Raw genomic sequence first — 19,778 nt, 5'->3', positions numbered from 1 at the left:
AGCCTCACATAGTCATGCATACCTAGTCACACTCAGTCACACTTATACATGGTCCCACCCACTCACACTCACACCTAGTCACACTCATATAAGGTCCCACACCGTTCCAATACACCTAGTTTCACACAGTCATACTGACACGTACTCACACTCAGTCACACTCACACATGGTCCCACACAATCACGCTCACACTAGTCATACTCTATTCTACTATCTCTCAGATAATTCCACTCTATTCCATTCTCTCTGTGTCATTTGTCCCCTCAGAAGGATGCAGCATTCAAGGTTCTATCTTGGAAGCAGAGACTGGGCCCTCACCAGATGCTGAACTTGCTGAGCACCTTGATCTTCCACTTCACCTTCATCAGAACTGTAAGAATTAACTTTCTATTATTTATAAATTACTCAGTCTAAGATATTTTGTTATAGCAGCAGGATCAGATTGAGACAAGGAATTTATACAAATTTAGACTATGCATGAATCCACAAGAATCCAAGTGGCACAAGAATCTAGCACCAAAAGGGCAGCTCAGGGAAAGCTGATTCAATTTAAAGTTCAAAAGAAGAGGCAAAACTAATTCTAGAAACTTGTTCCCTTGAGATGCTTGGAGACGTGCCCTGGTTTAGAAAGAAAATACAGAATGGAAGCTTTGCTCTAAAAGACAGGTTCTTGCATTAGGAAAAGGGTTACTTCAGACTCATTGGCTCTAAATAAATTAGTCAGGAGAAAACTAATGAATGTCACCATGGAATTATCAATAGGACTTAGCCTCCTCAAAATAGTTGTGAATGGGATAAAAGAGCAACAATGAGTTAACCAGAGAGACTGGAAGGTGTTAATTAGAGAGAGAGAAAAAAGAAAATGTCGTATAGAAACAAATGTTGGTACAAGCATACAAATAAAATTTTCAAATGTGTCATTAATAATTTCATTGTATAATTAATTTGTAAGCTGCTAAGAATTCCTCATTTACTGAGGAAATGTCTGATTGCCACAAAAGAAAACTTGTCTGGCTTTGGGAAGCAACAGGCTTAGAAAAAAAATTAAAGGCATCTTTACTAGAAGTTCAAGGTGAAAACATTGCATTTTTTCTAGTACTTCACTACGTAATCTAAAGATGTCTGGAAAGGAGCCAATCAATTAAAAATATAGCTAGAGGAAGCCATTCAGGGAGAAGACTTGTGGCAGTAGCAGTCTGTGCAAATATTTCTCTTTCTGTTTTTCCAAGCAAAAATTAAACCTTGATTATCCCTTTATAAAAACAGGTACTCATTTGCCAGTGAAATGTGTGAACTGCTTCTCTTTAGCAGCATAGTACCCAATTATTCTCTTATTTTTTTTTTTTTTTTTTTTTTTGATACGGGTTTTTTCTTTTTCACCCAGGCTGGAGTGCAGTGGCCGGATCTCAGCTCACTGCAAGCTCCGCCTCCCGGGTTCACGCCATTCTCCTGCCTCAGCCTCCCGAGTAGCTGGGACTACAGGCGCCCGCCACCTCGCCCGGCTTGTTTTTTTTTTTTGTAGTTTTAGTAGAGATGGGGTTTCACTGTGTTCACCAGGATGGTCTCGATCTCCTGACCTCGTGATCCGCCCGTCTCGGCCTCCCAAAGTGCTGGGATTACAGGCTTGAGCCACCGCGCCCGGCCTACCCAATTATTCTCATAGAAAATAATTTTATTTACATATTTTAGAAAGTATACTGTCTTCTTGGTGTGATTGTTCTTTTTGTGTGTACAGATAACCCCATTTAAAGTAATATTTAAAACTCTATCTTGGATTTCTTGAGGGATTCTGGTTTGATTAGGCCATGTGAGTAGATAAACTAAAAAATGATGCAAATGTGCTGACACAAGAAACAATATTCAAAGGTAGACACCACCCAGGTGACATTTCTTATTGCTACGCATATGTATGTACATGTGTATGCTGGTGTGTATTTACATACCTTTGGGAAGACACAGGTGTAGCCAGAATGCTCTCACATGGTTGTCATTATCAAAATTCTCACAATATATCCATCTCTTCACTTTTTGAGCTCATGGTAGGATTGAATTCCATGATTTCATGGTTCTATTGTATCTGTGTGGGAACCATGTGACTAGTTTTAAGTAAATATTCATGAGCAAAGGTGACTTTGGTTAGTCTCTGGTTAATTGCAAGTCTCTCTGGAGCACCCTTTAACTCTGTGATGTTTGAATGTGATGTTTGTGACTGCTTTATGAGCCTGAGTCTCTAAATAACTAAAAGGAACAGAACCCCCTGTTAACCTGTTATGGACATGAATAAGAGAGAAATCTTTCTTGTTTAAGTCATCAAAACTATGGAATTGTTTGTTATTGCAACATACCCTAGCCCTATTCAGACTTCTATAATCTGATAGTAAGGGCAGATTTGGAGACAATTTACCAAAACATAATTATAATTCTGGTGACTCAGTTTGGGAAAAGAAATCCCATTTGACGTCAGAGAGTCCATCTCCAGAAATCAAGGGCAGTTGCTTCAATTTTTACAGATTCCTATTTGTTTTTGGACTAGACTCCAAAGAATTTGTTGTACTGTACAATGTTTAAGAAACTTAAGCTGAATAAATCACCTGAAAAATTCATTTTTGCCTGTAGAGCTGCTCATGGACTATATTGAATGGTAGCAACCACTTCTTACCACCTTGGTTATACCACAGGCAATGCTAGTTTTTCTTAGCAAAGTTGAACTAACTATAACTTTGATTTATAATATATGTTAATGTGATGCAAAAATGATAGTTCTTTTGTTTGGGTCTTTCACTGAACACATTTTATTGATTGCAGAGTTGTACAGCCAAAGGTATTGTAGAGAGGGTTGGGGGATGCCTAAAAATGCTGAGTTTGTTGGCAGCATCGAGATGACTCCTAATTTCTAACAGTTTCATTTTTCTGAGGCAGGAGGCAAATGTTATATTGTTTTAGCCAAGCTTCTTGAAAGATTAGCCTATAATTTCTTTCCTTGTTTTCTGACATTCTTTCTTACGATCATTAAGTTTTAGTCACCACCTTGACACCAAACTTGCACTGGAAAAGGTCTCTAATTTACTCCAGCGCAACAAGATCTTTGGGTACATTTCGGACTTACGATTTTGATCTCCTGGAAGCTTTAGAAACTGACACATATTGTTTATGTCAACTTTATTGGATCCCAGGGTCCCCGTATATTTGGATAAACATTATTTCTGGTGTGAAACAACAGAGTGAGGTTGTTTCTGGATGAGATTAGTGTTTGAATTCGGAGACTGAGTGAAGCACAGTGCCCTTCCCAGTGTGGCTGTGCATCTTACCATCTGTTGAGGGCCTGGACAGAACAAAAAGGTGGAGAAAGGGAGAACTCGCTCTGCCTGCTTGAACTGGGACATTAATCTCGTCCTGCTTTCAGACTGGGGTTTACACCATCTGGACTCCTGGTTCTTAGGCCTTTAAACGTGGACTGGAACTATACACTGGGGTTTCCTAGGTTACTAGCTTGCAGATGGAAGATTATGGGACTTCTCAGCCTCCATAATTATGTGAGCCAATTCCTGTAATAAATCTCTTTATACAGATAGATATAGATGTCTATCTGTGTATACAGTTGTGTATCTGTATATGTCTGTCATCTATCTATCTAATCATCTATCTCCTATTTGTTCTGTTTCTTTAGAGAGCCCTGACTGATACACTAACCAATAATTTCCTTCTTGAAACTCTTTCCTACCATTGTTTCTTGACAGCAGTCTAGCTTGGAGGTTCTGTTTCTTCACTGGAATCTTCTACTCCATATCCTTGGGCTCCTTTTCCTCTCCTTACCATTTAAATATTGGTTAGTATTATTTTATTTTCATTCCACTACCTGAATGCTGATGATTTACAAATCTTTGTCTCCATCCTAAAGCTGAGTCATGGGTACAAGAAGTACATTAAAAATATGCACCTCCTGCTACTTCGATTAGGATGTTCTATGGGGCTTCTATATTCAACCCATCTAACAGAATTCATGATCTTCCCCTCCCTAAACATCTCCACTCAAAGTCTGTTCTTTTATATTTCCATTCTTGAGAAATGAAACCTCCATCTGCTGAGCTATTAAACCAGAAACATGAGAGTAATTACAGAACCTTCATATATAAGTGTTTAAATACTATTGTTTCAACTCCCTAAATATCTGTTGAATTTATCTCTCCCCCAATATCCTCATTAAAGCTTCCATATTTCTCTGTCTTCTTGTCCATGAATTAGTATAGATGCTCCCTGACCAGTTCACTTTCCTCCTGTCTTAGCTTCCCAATTTACCTTCCACAGGGCAGTCAGAATGATCTTTCCAAGACAAATCAGAATGTTTCCCTTCCTTGAGGAAAAACCCATCAATGTTTCTGCATTGATTTAGGATTATACTCCAAACTCTTTTATATGGTGCACAATGCTCCTGAGGGCCTAGAACTTTCCTGGTTTTAGCCCTGAAATTCTCGCCATCACAGACAAAACCTCATTCCCTGGGCACACTGCAATGGTTTATCATCCCAGCTCAAAATATCTTTTTTGTTCTGGTCTTCTTGACTTGTCTTCAAGGTTCTGCTTAAGTTGAATTTTTCTAAAATCTTATCCCAACCAATTTTTTCTCTAGCCTGAAATGTGTATACAGTGCTTGTATGTCCTCTAAGAGAAGGGATTATCATATTCTGCTTTAATCTGGTCTTGCTACACTTTGTGCTTTTTAAAGAGAGATCCTCTATTGTTTTCATCTCTACATTTCAAACACATCTAGCACAGTGATTAGCACATTGTCAGCCATTGATAAATATTTGTTGTATGATATTAGAAAAACTCAGGGCATCCATCTTAATGCTGTGTTAATTAAATAACATCACTCTTTGCTGATTAACTTAGTATTTTCACATTTTTATTGTTTCACTTTGAAGTACAATCTTTTATTTTTCCTCTTCTGTTTTACTACCATTATTTATTCAAAAATAGTGATGATTTTTCTTGTTCTCTTAGTAGATCCCCTGTAATATGTTTAAACTCATTTGAATATCTTCCTGCTTCTTCCATCCTAAAAGATTTAGACATGTTTGGAATAATTAAGAATATTTCCAAAAAGGATTTCTTACAACAGTTAGTGAGGATCAAAAATGTGCCAGGTTCTGTAAACCTATGTGTAAACTGAGGAATTTTGACTTCTGTCCTACAAAAATTTACAATCCAGGCAGTAAAGCTGAACAATCTAGCCTGAAAATCTATTTTAAAGCTTTTCCCCCCTAGTCTCAAGATATAACCTTGAAGCTTACTGCAAAACCCTTTTTTTTCTTCTCCTTAGTCTTAAAATATGACCTTGGAATGTACTTTCTTTGAAACACCATGTCCCTCCCTTTCCTGCCATACACTCCCTCACCTCCGTGCACATTTATCTAACTGTATGCTTGTATCTAATTATGTGCTTACTTAGAAGTTCCAGGGGGCTAATCTTAAAACAGACAAAGCATAGAGACCCAGCTGCCAAATTCCAGAGATTACCTCAAGGCAGTTAGTCAACAGCCCGGCCAGTGCCAAGATGACACCAGCCTGTGCTCCAGATGGCCCAAGGCTTCAGATAGCACAAAACATGCAGACCTTGGCCTCAGCCTCCCTCCCTCATGCCTCCCATTCCAAGTTCCCTTTTGTAAGCCCCTCTTCCCAGCCTGAAGTTTGAAATGGTTCCTAGAGGCGTAAGCCAGCTGCATCCCCATTGCTAGCTTTGGAAAATAAAGTCACTTTCCTTTTCACTGCACTTCGTTCTTGTTATTGCTTTTGCAAGTGGTGAGTAGCTGAGCCTGAGCTTGGTTACAAGGCAAGCATATGCTCTTAAGAATTTCATTTTAAAAAACCCCAAATTATGAATATATAATCTAATGACCTGGGAATCTCTTCGTGTAATATACAAAATGTCTTTTAGGGGTAAATAGAGGGGGCGATATTTAGTTTCTTAGGTGCAAAACCCAACCAAAAAAGGCATATTTGAAACAAAACTGAATATTTCCCTTTTCCTTTTATTGATTTATTTTAAATTTTAGCTGTCCTGTTTTTAATTTTTAAGAGCTTCTTGTCTCTATTACTCCTTTTAAATAGTATTCTGTTCTTTGTTACTGACATAAACTCATTTCTCAGAGAATAGTAATGGCAGATTTAAAAAAATGCTTCTTAAACCCTGCATTGCCTCGTCTTCCTTTGTATTCCTATTTTTTCTTTTTTCCCCTATTTCTAAATGTTTTTCTGCTGGAGGTTTCTCTAAAATACTTGTGGCAGTCATGTTTTAAGATTGAGGCAATAGAAAGTTGATTGAACGCTGCAGGCCAAGGGAACTTATTTGCTGATAATTTAGAGGGTAGTCCAGGGCAACTAAGCTCTTTCATTAGGACTCTTCAGATTTAAGGTGTCTTTTCCTTGGGACTATTTGTTCTAGGGAGGCATCCTCTCATATACTATCTTGGAGTGGGGCTTTAAGCCCAGCTCTAGCATTCTATAAGAAGGGAGGAGGAAGGAGGCTGAGGCTGGATCTACTATTCACTGTGAAACTTTGTTTATTCAGTCCTATTGTCAGCTCCATGTTCCCACCTTCCTGCCTTCTACTTAGGTACCCTAAATCTGAAGCCTTCAGATTCTGTCTTTTAAGGAAGCAGTAATGGTGGGGGTGAGATGTAAGAGGGATAACCACCAAACTGCCAAGGATAGTTGAGAGTGGCATATATATATAGGGAGAGAGAGAGGTTTTTTTTTTTTTTTTTTCTTTCTTTTTTTTTGACAGTCTCGCTCTGTCACCCAGGCTGGAAAGCAGTAGCATGATCTTGGCTCACTGCAACCTCTGCCTCCCAGGCTCAAGCAATTCTCGTGCCTCAGCTTCCCAAGTAGCTGGGATTACAGGTGGACCCCACCACCTTTGACTAATTTTTGTATTTTTTGTAGAGACGGGATTTTGCCATGTTGGCCAGTCTTGTCTCAAACTCCTGGCCTCAAGTGATCTGCCAGCCTTAGCCTCCCAAAGTGCTGGCATCAGGTGTGGGCCATGGTGCCCAGCCTGATCTAATATTTTCACACAGAATTTTAATTAATGCCTCTGCTTTTAATCATATACATATTACTCCTATTTGAACTATTTTGATAGTTCAAAAGCAGAATCTTTCAAGGCATCCTCTTTGTAGAACACTGTTCATACTTCTTTCCTATATTAAGTCTGTTACTAATCCTCTATCTGTTTTCTATCTTTTAAAAAAGTATTGAAGTCTTTCAATTTCGGTAGTCATATTATTTTCTTCCCCTTGGAACTTGCACCTTTTATATTTTAATTCTCATATTGTTATTTGGGGAAATATCATTATTTCAGGACAGAGAAGAAATAGATGTACATATTCATCTACTGTTGTTTGAAATAAATTTATGATGCTTTTGTTTGCTAATTTTCCTTTGCCACATTCACTGGTTATGTGAAGAACATACTCTACTACTTACTCCTTCTAAAGCAATTACACTTTATATTTGTCCTTTCTAGTCACTGTAAGTGCAATGAGTGTGTTGTAGAACATGGCCTATAGATGAACGTGAAACTAACCTTCTTTAGAAATTCTAGAAAAAATCAACTTGCAAATATATCTAATCACTAAAAGCATATTCTGTGCAGATAGTCTTTATTTACTAGTTGTCAATTTACTTGCTTATTTACTAGTTATCAAAGGGTTATTTTCATGCAAAATAAAGATATACCAGTAAAAGCCTTAAAACTTTGGAGGGCTGATTTTCCACTTCATGATCTTTTTTTAAAAATGTCAGACATGACTAAGGAGTGAGGTCTTTTTCCTTCCTTTCTATATAGATATAAAACCCCTTTCAATCTCCAGGTTTTGTTGATTTTGTTCTCTGTCTTTTTTTTTTTTTTACTTTCTATTTCCTGCACTCTGGTCAAATCACCCTCACCACTCACTGGCTGTAATGAAAATGGCAAATACCGTCCCTGCAGCCTGTCTGCTCCTAGCTCAGCCTGTTCTTCACACTGCCACCATAATGATGTTTTAAAGACAAATATAATCATAATCCTAGAGCAGAGATTGTTCACCTGAAATCATCCATGGTTGATCAACTTTATAAGTCTTTGAATCCCTTAGATTATAGACAAAAAATAGTGTTTATGATTATTTTATTTAGGGGCGAAGCCTAGGTATTTCGTCATATCCTTGAAAGAGTCTGACACTTCCGACTTTTAAAAATCACTCCATGGAGAATCAAGTTGATGAATAATGATGAGACTAGCCAGTGATCTCAACACAAATGACTACCAAAATCTCTATTATTTTTCTGGAAACAAGATTACCAGAAATCTAAATGGCATCTATGATTGATTGGTATTCTCTTCTCCCCACATAAGAATGGCAGAAGAATGACTGTTAGCCAAGTGTCTGTCAAAACAAACTACAAATATATTCTTTAGAAAACAGGCTGTTAAAATGGATCAGGTATAAATATGTTTTGCATATCACAGAAGACACCTAAATTAAGGAAAGCTGTGAAAGAGCAGATAGCCGTTTTTCAATTACATATGACCAATGTGGCATTTTTTGATATCTTAGTCAGTTATTCAAAGGTCTGGAAATGCCATACGTGCCTATGTAATTTGGAGTCACTGCTTTTGATACAGGCAGTGAGTCTAGAAATTTCTACCTTACTCAGAACAATCATGCTATGACTTTTTCCTACTTGTGCAATTACCAAGATTTCACACCATTTAACATTTTATGTTTATGCACATGAATATTTACAGGGAAATAGACTTGGGCATTAAAAAAAAAGAAGTCATTCAGCTTCCTTGACTTCATCAGGTTGTTTGTGGAGAGGCTATTTCACAAACACACAAGCTACAAATCAAAGGTATATGACACCTTTTTATATTATCAGGCAACATGGTGATGAAAAAAATGAAATGGAGTTTGTGAATTTTATTACTCAGGGTGACAATTTAATATGTGGGTGATGGTGTGCAGCTCCCAAATGAGATTTGTTGCATCCTCGGAACTGCATAAAATGTCTAAAGAGAGGGGCAAGCTTCCATGCCATATATAGACAGACTCATTGGATCTCCGGAGGAAGTTAGATTGGAAACTTGTAAGTCCACAGTCATTCACAGATGATAAAGTGTGTGAAGTGGAGAGCAGGGAGAGGCTGTGCTTGCATGAATAATTTTAATGACTTAATGTTTCTTCTTATTAATTTTAACATAGGGCAGTGGGATAAGGAAGTCATCAGTCTTGCATATGTCATTTTCTTCTACAGATGGTACAATGGTTGATTTGGTACAAGCATCATACCAAATATGTATGCAGGAAGCCAAAAAATAGAATCAAATCAAACATGATTTTACAGTTGTTATTATTCCTAAGAATATCTGTGCTCCCATAGGCATACGTCTTAGATAGGAGAATGCTATTGGAATTTCTGGTCTCTGCATTGAGGGGCTGTTGGTCTTTTGGAAAGATGTGCTTATTGAATGGGACAAGCCAGATCCAAGAGGCATTGCTAGGGCTACTCCCAGACCTACTTGTGATTCAAGGCTGTGCTTCTCCTCTGCACATGAGACGGGTGAGTTATGTTACTTCCTAGGTAAGAAGGAGGAGAAGAGGTAAGTTACCTGAAATCATCTGATGCATTATTATCCCCTTCAGTATGGACATAATGTCAGAAGAGGATCACTGAATCAGATAGGATAAAGCATTCTTTCGACCTCCCTGCTGGGGGCTTGTCTGTGCTGGACTAGACTGTGCAGGTGAAAACCAGATGAACTCAAACCACTTGTCTGATTAAATGGGCCAACTGTTTCAGTCATTGCCCAAATAAATGGTGTTTCTGTGCCAACTTTCATGTGTATACTTTGGAGGAAATTGTTACTTCCTATTCTGATCTCATCTTTTTCATAGGAATCTTAGAAGTATTGGAAAGCTGTTTTGAAATCCATTTTAAAACCTAAGATTGAGACTCACAATTTTTTTTTCCTTTATATAGGTATTCTCAGTTTAAATTGCTTTACGTTTTTACTTTTTCATTTCACAAATAGAAAGTAATTTATTTTGTTCCTCTTTGAGGGTGCTAAAATAGGATCACTGATTAGAAACTGATAACCACCCACTTGAGCCAGAATTTCTATCTTCTTATGAAACAGCGCTAAAACATTTGATGTAAAATTCCTCAGTATTTTTCGGATCAGACCCTCATTCATTTTAACAAAATTTACCTACCTGTGAAAGATCAGAACATGTGCTTTCAGGCTACTATTCCCTTATTAAATCAGTGAGCAAATGGCCTTAAAAGGGATTCAATTGAAATCAAAGAAACATTGTTTGAGTGCCTGTTGTATGTCAAGCCCCTTGAAAACACTGGGGAGAAAAAAGCAAATATTATAGCGTATAGGAAAGTAAGTAAAGATATTTAACAAACGACACTAACACAATGTGATAAGTGCTGTGATAGGGAATTTGGCTGTGTGATTTCAGTGTCAGTGGATTTCTTATTCAGTTAATCTCATCTGCCAAAGAAAATATTTTTGTAGCGAGGAAATGTCACCTCTGTTCACCATTGGAAATTACTATTTATCAAGTTGTCATTTACTTGGATACTGTTATCAGGTATTGTCTAACAGATAATATAGAGGGAAAATAGAACTATCCTCAATAGAGCCCCCTTTGACTTGTAAACTATGATACTCATAATGTTTAGTGCATGGTGTATATTTAGCCTCCTGCCCATCTGGTCTTTTGTGGAGGGACTGAACAATTGATTTCCATAAGATCCAGTACTAATGAGAGCCCTCATTGTGGTTATTTTTATTACTCTCTTTCTTGAGGCATTGTTTTCCGAATGAGAATATTTACTGGGTACAAATGTAATTGCTTCAGAGATTTCCAGAAAAGGTGCTAAATTCATCCTTATCCCAAAGCTGAATTTTAATTGATCTTTTTTCCTCACCGACTTTTTCAGTTTTGTTTTTCACCACTTACAAATAAGAATCAGTTGCATGTTCCAATCCTGGAGGTCTCTGAGTTTCCAAACTCTGAAGAAAGGGGCAAGAAAGGAAGAGTTAGGGATGCCCTGTATTCGTTCCTATGTGCCTTCCATCTGTCTTATACCTGCTGCGTGAGGAGCTGACGCCAACACCCAAAGCCCTGGACAAAGATTTCCTCCACAGTCACTTTCCTCTGACCCACGGGAACCTCCTTGGTTCCTCTCCCTCTTGCCTTCACAGCTGGACTTACCCTTGTCATCTTGCCCTGTTGGGATGTGGCACCCGCAGAGCTGCTCTGGAAACCCCATAGGGCCTATCTCTGGCACTTGCACTACTCCACTCGCTCTCAGTAATGTGGGCGTGAGGTGTCCCGTCCCCTCGCCTAACCCTTTCATAACATGGCTGGAAAGTCTTGTATGTACTGTCCCCAAAACAGATCAGACAATGTTGACCCAACAGAAGGAGCATGGTCACCTCAGTCCCGGTGGGGTGGGGGGTGGGCGGGGGGGAGTACACAGTGAAGGAGGCCTTGGATTTGGAGACAAAACTCATTTTGGGAACCTGGAAGCTCTCTGGAACTGGACACAAACTCTTGTCTCTGTAGTTTGCTTACCCAGGGGACTTGGCTAAGAGCTAGTGAATAACTTGTATAAGTATTATATGACCTTAATACATAATATTGTTTAGCCTGAGTTTTTGATACAGTTTTCAACTGCATGCTGTTCTAACTCTGTCTGAGTTTCACAGAATTATTTCTCCAGAGTAAATTGACTTATTCTTCTGAGCAGAGCCCAGGTAGCCTAGTTATCTTAACTGCGAGGAACTGATAGAGCTCTCAATCTCCTTGGGGGATGTTTAAAAATACATAAAGCAAAATTATATCACCTTAAGAACGTTATGAGTTTCAAAGCATGCAGTCAGCCCTGCCAAATTTTCCTCTGCCTTTGAGAATTGGAATAATTATTATAAGTGCAGACAAAACTAGGTTTCTCTTGCAGGCAGATTTTTGTGATTGCACCCTGGACTTCCGTTCAGAATTCTTTTCAGTTTCTTAGGAAAGCTAAATGAAGTTGCTGCAGTAAGGCCAGAGGGGGGCACCAAATAATCGTGATTGATAGAGTGGTTTGGCTGAGCATTAGCAGGAGGCTCAGGCATCAGGCCTGTTGAGCCTCTGTGTCTGTTTTGAGCATTTTGGGCATAAAACATATTGAAGTCTCTTTGTTTACCGAATCATCATCAAGCCAGGAGCTGACACCCGAGCTTCAGTGGCCCAAAATGTACTCGGCTAATGGGGAAGCAGCAGTTGGCAGGATCTGTGGTTGTAAACATTTTAGAAAAATTTCTTCACTCTTTTTAGCTCCTTCCTTATTTCACTTATCAGAGTTGAACTGTGGGAAGAACTGAGAAACAAACTCTGCCATGCTCTTGGAAGGCGAGAATACAGAGATGGGTCGTTCTTTCTGAGACAGAGGAATTATTGGCAGTTTTCTAGCATTAATTGTTCTTGATAAATTGCTGAAATATCTATTTGGTCTTCAGGAAACTGGGGAGCGTTCAATACCATTTAAAGTGTTTCTGCATTGTTGGCTATTTCAGAAAAGTTGGCTTCCTCTGCTGTATTTTCTAAAGCCAGATTTCTAAATTCAATACAACTTTCCACCACAAGTGTTGCAATTTATCTTGTGTGGAAAAGTAGTGTTTCATGTTTGTTGGTAGTTACTACTCTGTGTGGTCTGTAGTTTGCTTAGATGTCCTTATTTATAGTGAATTAATTTAGAGCAGTGGGCAGGGGCCAGGGCCAAGGAGTTGGAATGTCCTCTATTCAATTGAGGAGGGTCTAGGTACGCTTACTTCATTCTTTGTTAATACATGATGGATTCTAAGTCTTCTTGCAAAATACGTGTGGATACGAAAGTGATTAATTATGATCATGTCAAATTTGAGACTGATTTAAGTCCTGAACTATAATCTGTCACCTCAGTTTTCCTTTTAGACTTTTTGTATGGTTTAAGAATATTTCAAAAGTGTCCTTTGACCATCTCTTTTCGTAAAGTAAAATCTGTGATCATGGGGTTGCATGACAAGTGAATTCATGCACACAGAACAATGCTGACTCATGGAGACAGAGACTGTGAGGGTTCTTATAAATGCTGACCCCTTCCTATGCCGACATTTTCACTTAGTGTTTACGAACTTGAGCTCTGGAGCCAGATTACTTGGGTACTTGGGTAGGAATGTAGGCCCTACCACTTATTATCTATATGACTTTGGCAAGTTACTGAGCCTCTGTGTGCCTCAGTTTCCTCATCCATAAAGTGGAGTAATGGTGGTATCACAGAGTTAGCTGAGAATTAGATGAGTTACACGTAAAGCAGTTAGAATAGAACCTGGTGTATACAACTTCATAAGTACATGCTAAATAAATGTTTTAGGCCAGGCAGGGTGGCTCATGCCTGGAATTCTAGCACTTTGGGAGGCCGAGGTGGGTGGATTTTCTGAACTCAGGAGTTCAAGACCAGCCTGGGCAAAATGGTGAAACTGAGTCTCTACTAAAATACAAAAAATTAGTTGGGTATGGTTGTGCGTGCCTGTAATCCCAGCTGCTTGGGAAACTGAGGCATGAGAATCACTTGAACTCAGGAGGTGGAGGTTGCAGTGAGCCAAGATCATACCACTGCATTCCAGCCTGGGTGACAGAACTAGAGTCTGTCTCAAAAAAAAATAAAAAGAGTTTTAAAGGTGATATAAAACCTATTATGTCAGTCCTATAGAAGTTTTCCAGAGAAATTTACCATCAGGTGATTGTTATATGTGCATATATTGACTTAGTTGTTTCCTGTGCCTAGCTTCCTGGCTGGTATCTTAGGACCCTGCTGTTCTTTTATGCCTATAGAAACCTTTGGCCAGGCGCAGTGGCTCACATCTGTAATTCCAGCACTTTGGGGGGCCAAGGGGCGTGGATCACGAGGTCAGCAGATCGAGACCATCCTACTGGCTAACACGGTGAAACCCCATCTCTACTAAAAATACAAAAAAAAAAAAAAAAGCCAAGCGTGGATGCGGGTGCCTGTGGTCCCATCTACTCGGGGAGGCTGAGGCAGGAGAATTGCGTGAACCCGGGAGGTGGAGCTTGAAGTGAGCCGAGATTGCGCCACTGTACTCTAGCCTGGGCAACAGAGCGAGACTCTGTCTCAAAAAAAAAAAAAAAAAAAAAAGAAACCTTTAAGAGAGAAGAAATAGAACAACCAAAATCTTGTACAAAGATCATGTTACAACCGACTCTTCAACATAATTTATTTAACGAACATTCATATAGCACTTACAATGTGCTACACACTGTTTTAAACGCTGTACAAATATTAACTCATTTAATCCTCATTATAACAGAATACTTGTTGAATTTCAATTAAGTGATGTGGGAAAGTCCTCTAGCCTGCTGTCTGACATGATAATCCTTTAATAAATATTTGTTGAAGGAATGAATACCTGTGAGTGACTCAATCAATCAGTCTGCCTTGTTTGGCTAACAAAAAAGCAAACAATACAGGAGGATGTTATATTAAGTGGCCTAATGTGTTCTCTGAAACTGGAAACAATTGAGAATCTTTATCCACAGCTGTATTCAGTTTGTACTGAAGGGACTAAAGTGGCCTAAATGTCCCTGTTCCTTTCTGAATATTAAGTCACTTGTTATTTTGATATTAAGCTTAGATGTTTAGGTGTCATAGAATTGGTAAAGTCTTGGTGACTTGTAGGTGTTACACTCAACTTATATTGAATATCTTAGTGTACCATTCTAAATTTCCATTTTTATCTTTATTTTGGATTTTGAGCAGACAGTATTATGATTCTGTTTAAGACATGAAGACGTGCCAGTTTTCCTTCACTCTTTCAATTGCTTTCTTTTGTTTTAATCTTGGAAAACATATTTGCATCATATTTCTTAATTTGTCACAGCCTGAGAAGTGACGTTATTGAATGACAGTAGGAGCTTGAATATTGTGCTTTGAAATGCCATTGAGGATACCATTATTCATGTGACAGCCCTGAGAAGATTAGCAAATAACTACTTAACATTTTATAATGCTTTATCATCATAAAAATCTACATATTAAACGAGGAATAAATTACTTAAAAATATATCACTTCTATTCAAACACCATTTGGAAAAACTTGAGAGATAAATGCCAGTTTTTAATGAAGCTACAATAAATGTTTTTATTCACCATGTTATTGCTCCAATCAATTGTAGATTATTTTTATAATTATTAAATTAGCTGCATTTAGCCCTAAACCCTACTTGTTGAAACACAGTTAACATGATAGAAGAGAACCAATGTAATAATAATCTAAGACTTCAATAGTCTCTGTGCCTGTCTCTCTTTTCTGTTCCTTTCTAGGTACCAACTGAAATGATCTCTTCCTAATCTATGACAAGTATCTGGGAAGGTTGAATTTGATTTAATTTTTTTTTCTTTTTGACATAGAGTCTCGCACTCTCACCCAGGCTGGAGTGCAGTGGCGCGATCTTGGCCCATGGCAACCTCCGCCTCCCAGGTTCAAGCAATTCTCCTGCCTCAGCCTCCCGAGTACCTGGGACTACAGGTGCACCGCACCATGCTCGGCTAATTTTTTTTAATTTTTAGTAGAGATGGGGTTTCAATGTGTTAGCCAGGATGGTCTCGATCTCCTGAACTCGTGATCCGCCTGCCCCAACTTCCCAAAGTGCTGGGATTACAGGCGTGAGCCACCGCGCCCAGCGGAATTTAATTTTTAAAAATGAAAGTGTTGAGATGTGGTACTGAAGGGCACGTGGAAAAGAGTGGGCAACCTTCCACGAGGAGCTCAGGTCCCTTTGGTGGCTATGAAGAAGTGGAGAGGAAAAATCAAATCTGTAACCTCTTATCTCTGAAACTAAATGTTGTTGATACTGTCAGAGTAGACATGGGATTGTGGGCAATTCCTGGTTTCAGGGAAGTCAACAAATCTTCTGAAGTTACAGTGTAGTTAAAAATGACAGTTCAGGAGTGGGATTGCTCTGTGCCTCATCCAGTGGTCAGAAGTGTAAGGTGGGTTGAAGTTTATAAATTGACAGTCAATAAAATCTATCCCAACCCAGGGAAGTAACTGGCAGACTTGAAGCCTGAGAAGAAGCTATTTGAGGTCTACTCAAACCTGAGTAGCTTCTATTGCAACTTTGACACCCTTGTTTCGTATAGCTCTGGGATAGAGGCAGAGGGGTGGTCTCCTGACTACATGTTGGAGATTTTTTATGGGATGAGGGGCAGAGTGATGAAAAGATGACATTATTGGTAAGTCCAGATTTCAGTGGTGAGCTGATACTTCAAGTTTTGGTAGTACTGAAAGTGGACAGCCCCTCAGTAGGATGAACAGGTTTCTGATAGGAACTGTGATATCTGCTAGCTTTAAGTAAAACATCTGAATTCTGTCTCCAGAGGTAAGAGGCACAGACTATTGGTCTTAGATACTAGGATTCCAGGATATTACAGGATGGTAGTATGGGGCAGGCTGTCTGGAAGAAAAGATACTGGACTTGTTTAGTTTGGTTATAAGCTTGTCCGTGTCAGTATTTAATAAACATTCAGGTGGCTCAACAAATTTTATGGGAAAAATTTGCATGACGGTAGGAGCTTGAATATTGTGCTCTGAAATACCATTGAGGATATCATTAGTCATATGACAGTCTGTAGAGTAGGAGCATCAAGTTCAGATTACCCATCCGTATATCCACTCTCATACATATATATTCAAACATGCTGTAAGTTCTCATTTACTCCCTTCTGCCCTTTTTCCTACCAGAATGAAGGAATCTCTTGACGAATCTGCCCCATCCTGGTCCTCACCCCCACACCCCTGTCAAGTCAGATTTGTCCCCTCAGCCTTCCTGAACTTGCCTTGTTCGTCATCATCCTAAAATATTTCTCATTATATTTCTCTTACCTGGTTGTTTTCAGCTTTTCCTTTTTGCCTCTGTGAATATTATCCATTCGTTAAAGTTGAATGACCCTTCTTTGGCTACTTTTCCAAGCTTGTGCCCTTTCTACAACTTCATCTGTCTCAATAGATTGAAAACTTCTTCAGAGTAAGGGCCACATTTTTGTTTGCTTCTTTGCTATATTCTGTGTACTGTACCACACTCTGGTGATGTGTGACTACAAGCCAGGTAATGGAAAATCCCAGTTTTTGCAAAAAGGAAAATTTTGCTTGATCTACTTTGTATTCTCTAAATAAACTTAGCTGCTGCCTTCACAAATTACAGATTGCTTCTGATAAGTTCATTTTTAAAAATGGAATTAAAAGTCCCCTTTTGTTTTGTTTTACATTTATCCCCTTGAAATTCTCCTTGACTGTAATCATGGTCAAAGACTTGAAATAGTTGGAAGTTTCCTCAGGTGGACAAAGGTGCTGAGATTAGATGTTCTAAAACATAACTTCACTCATTAAGGCCATAATCTGAATTAAGTTTCCTAGTAAATTACTGTAAAATGCTTATTTAAGTCTTCTGATCACTATACCTTGTATGTATCAAGACATCGCTTTGTATCCCATGAATATGTACAATTATTATTTGTCAATTAAAACAAATAAAAAATTTAAAAACACACATAAAAATAAAGTTATCTGAAAGCTTTTAATCTAAAACTGATCCAATTAGACAGATGGGTCATTGCAAGCTACAATGCTCAAATTTATGATATTAATAGTGAAATAATGTACTGTTACAATATATTTAAGCTCCCTGGAACCTTAATGTCAAGCATATTGTTAGGCACACATAGTAGGTTCTCAATAAATATTTGGTGGAAAATTGATATATTTTAATCTATGCATATTTGAGTGAGCTATTTCTATTTTTGGTGTCCTGTCCTGATTTATAATGAAATCTCTCAATCTGGATTATTTTGGCACATTACCAAACATAATGTAATGAAATAGAAAATTCTGTTCATACTAATTTATGACCAAATCTAAAACCTCTTTGAAATTAGTAGAGGTGCTTTTGTCTTCACAGAGCTTGGAAGACAGTGAACCATTTTTCACAGAGACTATGTTTAGTTATTTTCTTATTATAACTGTATTTAGCACAGACTGGCAAACAACTACATCAGCATTATCATCTTTATCCTGTATTCACAAACATTTAAATTAAATTAGTATTCTTTCGGTTACATGTGACATAACTTAAATTCTGGATAAATGGTTATTTTTATAGTTGCATTATGGACTTTGGCATTATTCAAAGAATACATAATTTAAATTCTGACAAGCTTTTAAAACATTTTCTTCTAAGCAATGCCTGCAAATTAGTCTTTTCCTTCCTTTTTTAGACTGGGGCTGTGGCTGAGATGTCACATGGGAGATAGGATCATAAATTTCTGTTGTATCTGGATGGAGATGAACAGGAGGATCTATGGGTGAGAAGAATCAGTTACGGATGGATTCTAGAGCCTGCTTGCTGATCCAGGCTTGCAACTGTGGACTTTATAAGCTTAGTTTTTAATTTGCTATCAGCTAGCATAATACCATAAATGCATAAAAACCTAAATATTTAGTCTTAAGAGAAATGCCGCCTTGACCTGACCCTTTATCCAAATAAATTGACAAAATATCTCGTTCTCTAGGATGCCAGACAAAAATACCAGTTGCAATGTTTTGTTGCATACAGCTTATTCTAATTTAAATTAGTGGCATATAAAGTCATCATCTTGCTTGAACAAACATCTTATTAAATTGAGTATGTCTTTTATCCCATGAAATAAAATTAATTTTGAGATAGTTATTTTTCAGTTGCAAATTTATTGAGTTAATAGAAAGCAAGTTATATAGTCTTCCAAATAATATGTTACATCCACTTGCATTTTGTTTTTCTTCAGCATTGTGTGGTTTTTAGAAAATCTTGCAAGTTAAATATACTAAAGTGGAAACTGAAAGAAAATAATTAGAGATAGAGCACTAAATTTGCAGATAAAGATTATTTTTAAAATAAATGTTCACTGTAGTTTTATTTATATAAAAAAACCCCAAACTACCCAAATCTTCAAATAATAAAGACACTGTTAAAAAACTGTTACCTTTCCATTTATGGATTATTAGGTAGACTTTAAAAATACTTTAAAAGATGTTTTAAAAGGTTATGCCAGTTTCCCTAATGTAAAAACAAAGTAAAACACCAAAACAAATCCCCAGAAAACCAACCTGTATATTCACTATACCAACCAATTGCATATACACTAGAATTTTTGTTTGTAAATAGATGAATGTGCATAAGACAATGTGTTAAAAAGTACAGACACTTCATACCTCATACAGATTGAGTTCTTACTATGTATTCAGTTCTTACTATACTCTAGACTCTTGGCTAAGCACTTTAAGGGCCTTATCACATTTAATACTCACAGGAGCACAATGAGATTGTTCTGGGCAAGCTGGAAAATCACACTGTCAGAAACTGATTGGCTGGGTGAATACTTTCAGATCATTTTGAAGTTGACAATCACAGGCAAACACTTTGAAGCCATGCCAGTTGTGTATTGGAAGGAATTAAACATGCAAATGTAGTGAGTGCAATAGATTTTAAGAGTGTGTTTCTTCGGAGGTGATGCAGTAATTGCTGTTGTTGGGACTGTCTCTTGAAGTGGAAACTAGATGAGTAGGTTTAGACATTAACATTCTTAACAGTGATTTGCTCCCTCTGTGGCCTTGGATAGAGCACCTGTCCCTTAACACGTTAGAGCT

General features: G+C 38.0%; 1 long non-coding RNA gene across 1 annotated transcript in view; it reads left to right on the top strand.

Moving 5' to 3' along the window:
* LOC112618968 overlaps positions 1-19,026 on the top strand; it is a 122,156-nt gene extending 103,130 nt beyond the window's left edge. Inside the window, exons 2-3 of the long non-coding RNA XR_003118151.1 lie at positions 269-373; positions 18,371-19,026. This is a non-coding gene — a long non-coding RNA (uncharacterized LOC112618968). The remainder of the gene's footprint in view (positions 1-268; positions 374-18,370) is intronic.
* Positions 19,027-19,778: the final 752 nt, after the last annotated feature.

Source organism: Theropithecus gelada, chromosome 2 (genome assembly GCF_003255815.1).
Source record: "Theropithecus gelada isolate Dixy chromosome 2, Tgel_1.0, whole genome shotgun sequence".
Taxonomy (NCBI): domain Eukaryota; kingdom Metazoa; phylum Chordata; class Mammalia; order Primates; family Cercopithecidae; genus Theropithecus; species Theropithecus gelada.
This window is presented reverse-complemented; position numbering and strand designations above follow the sequence as displayed.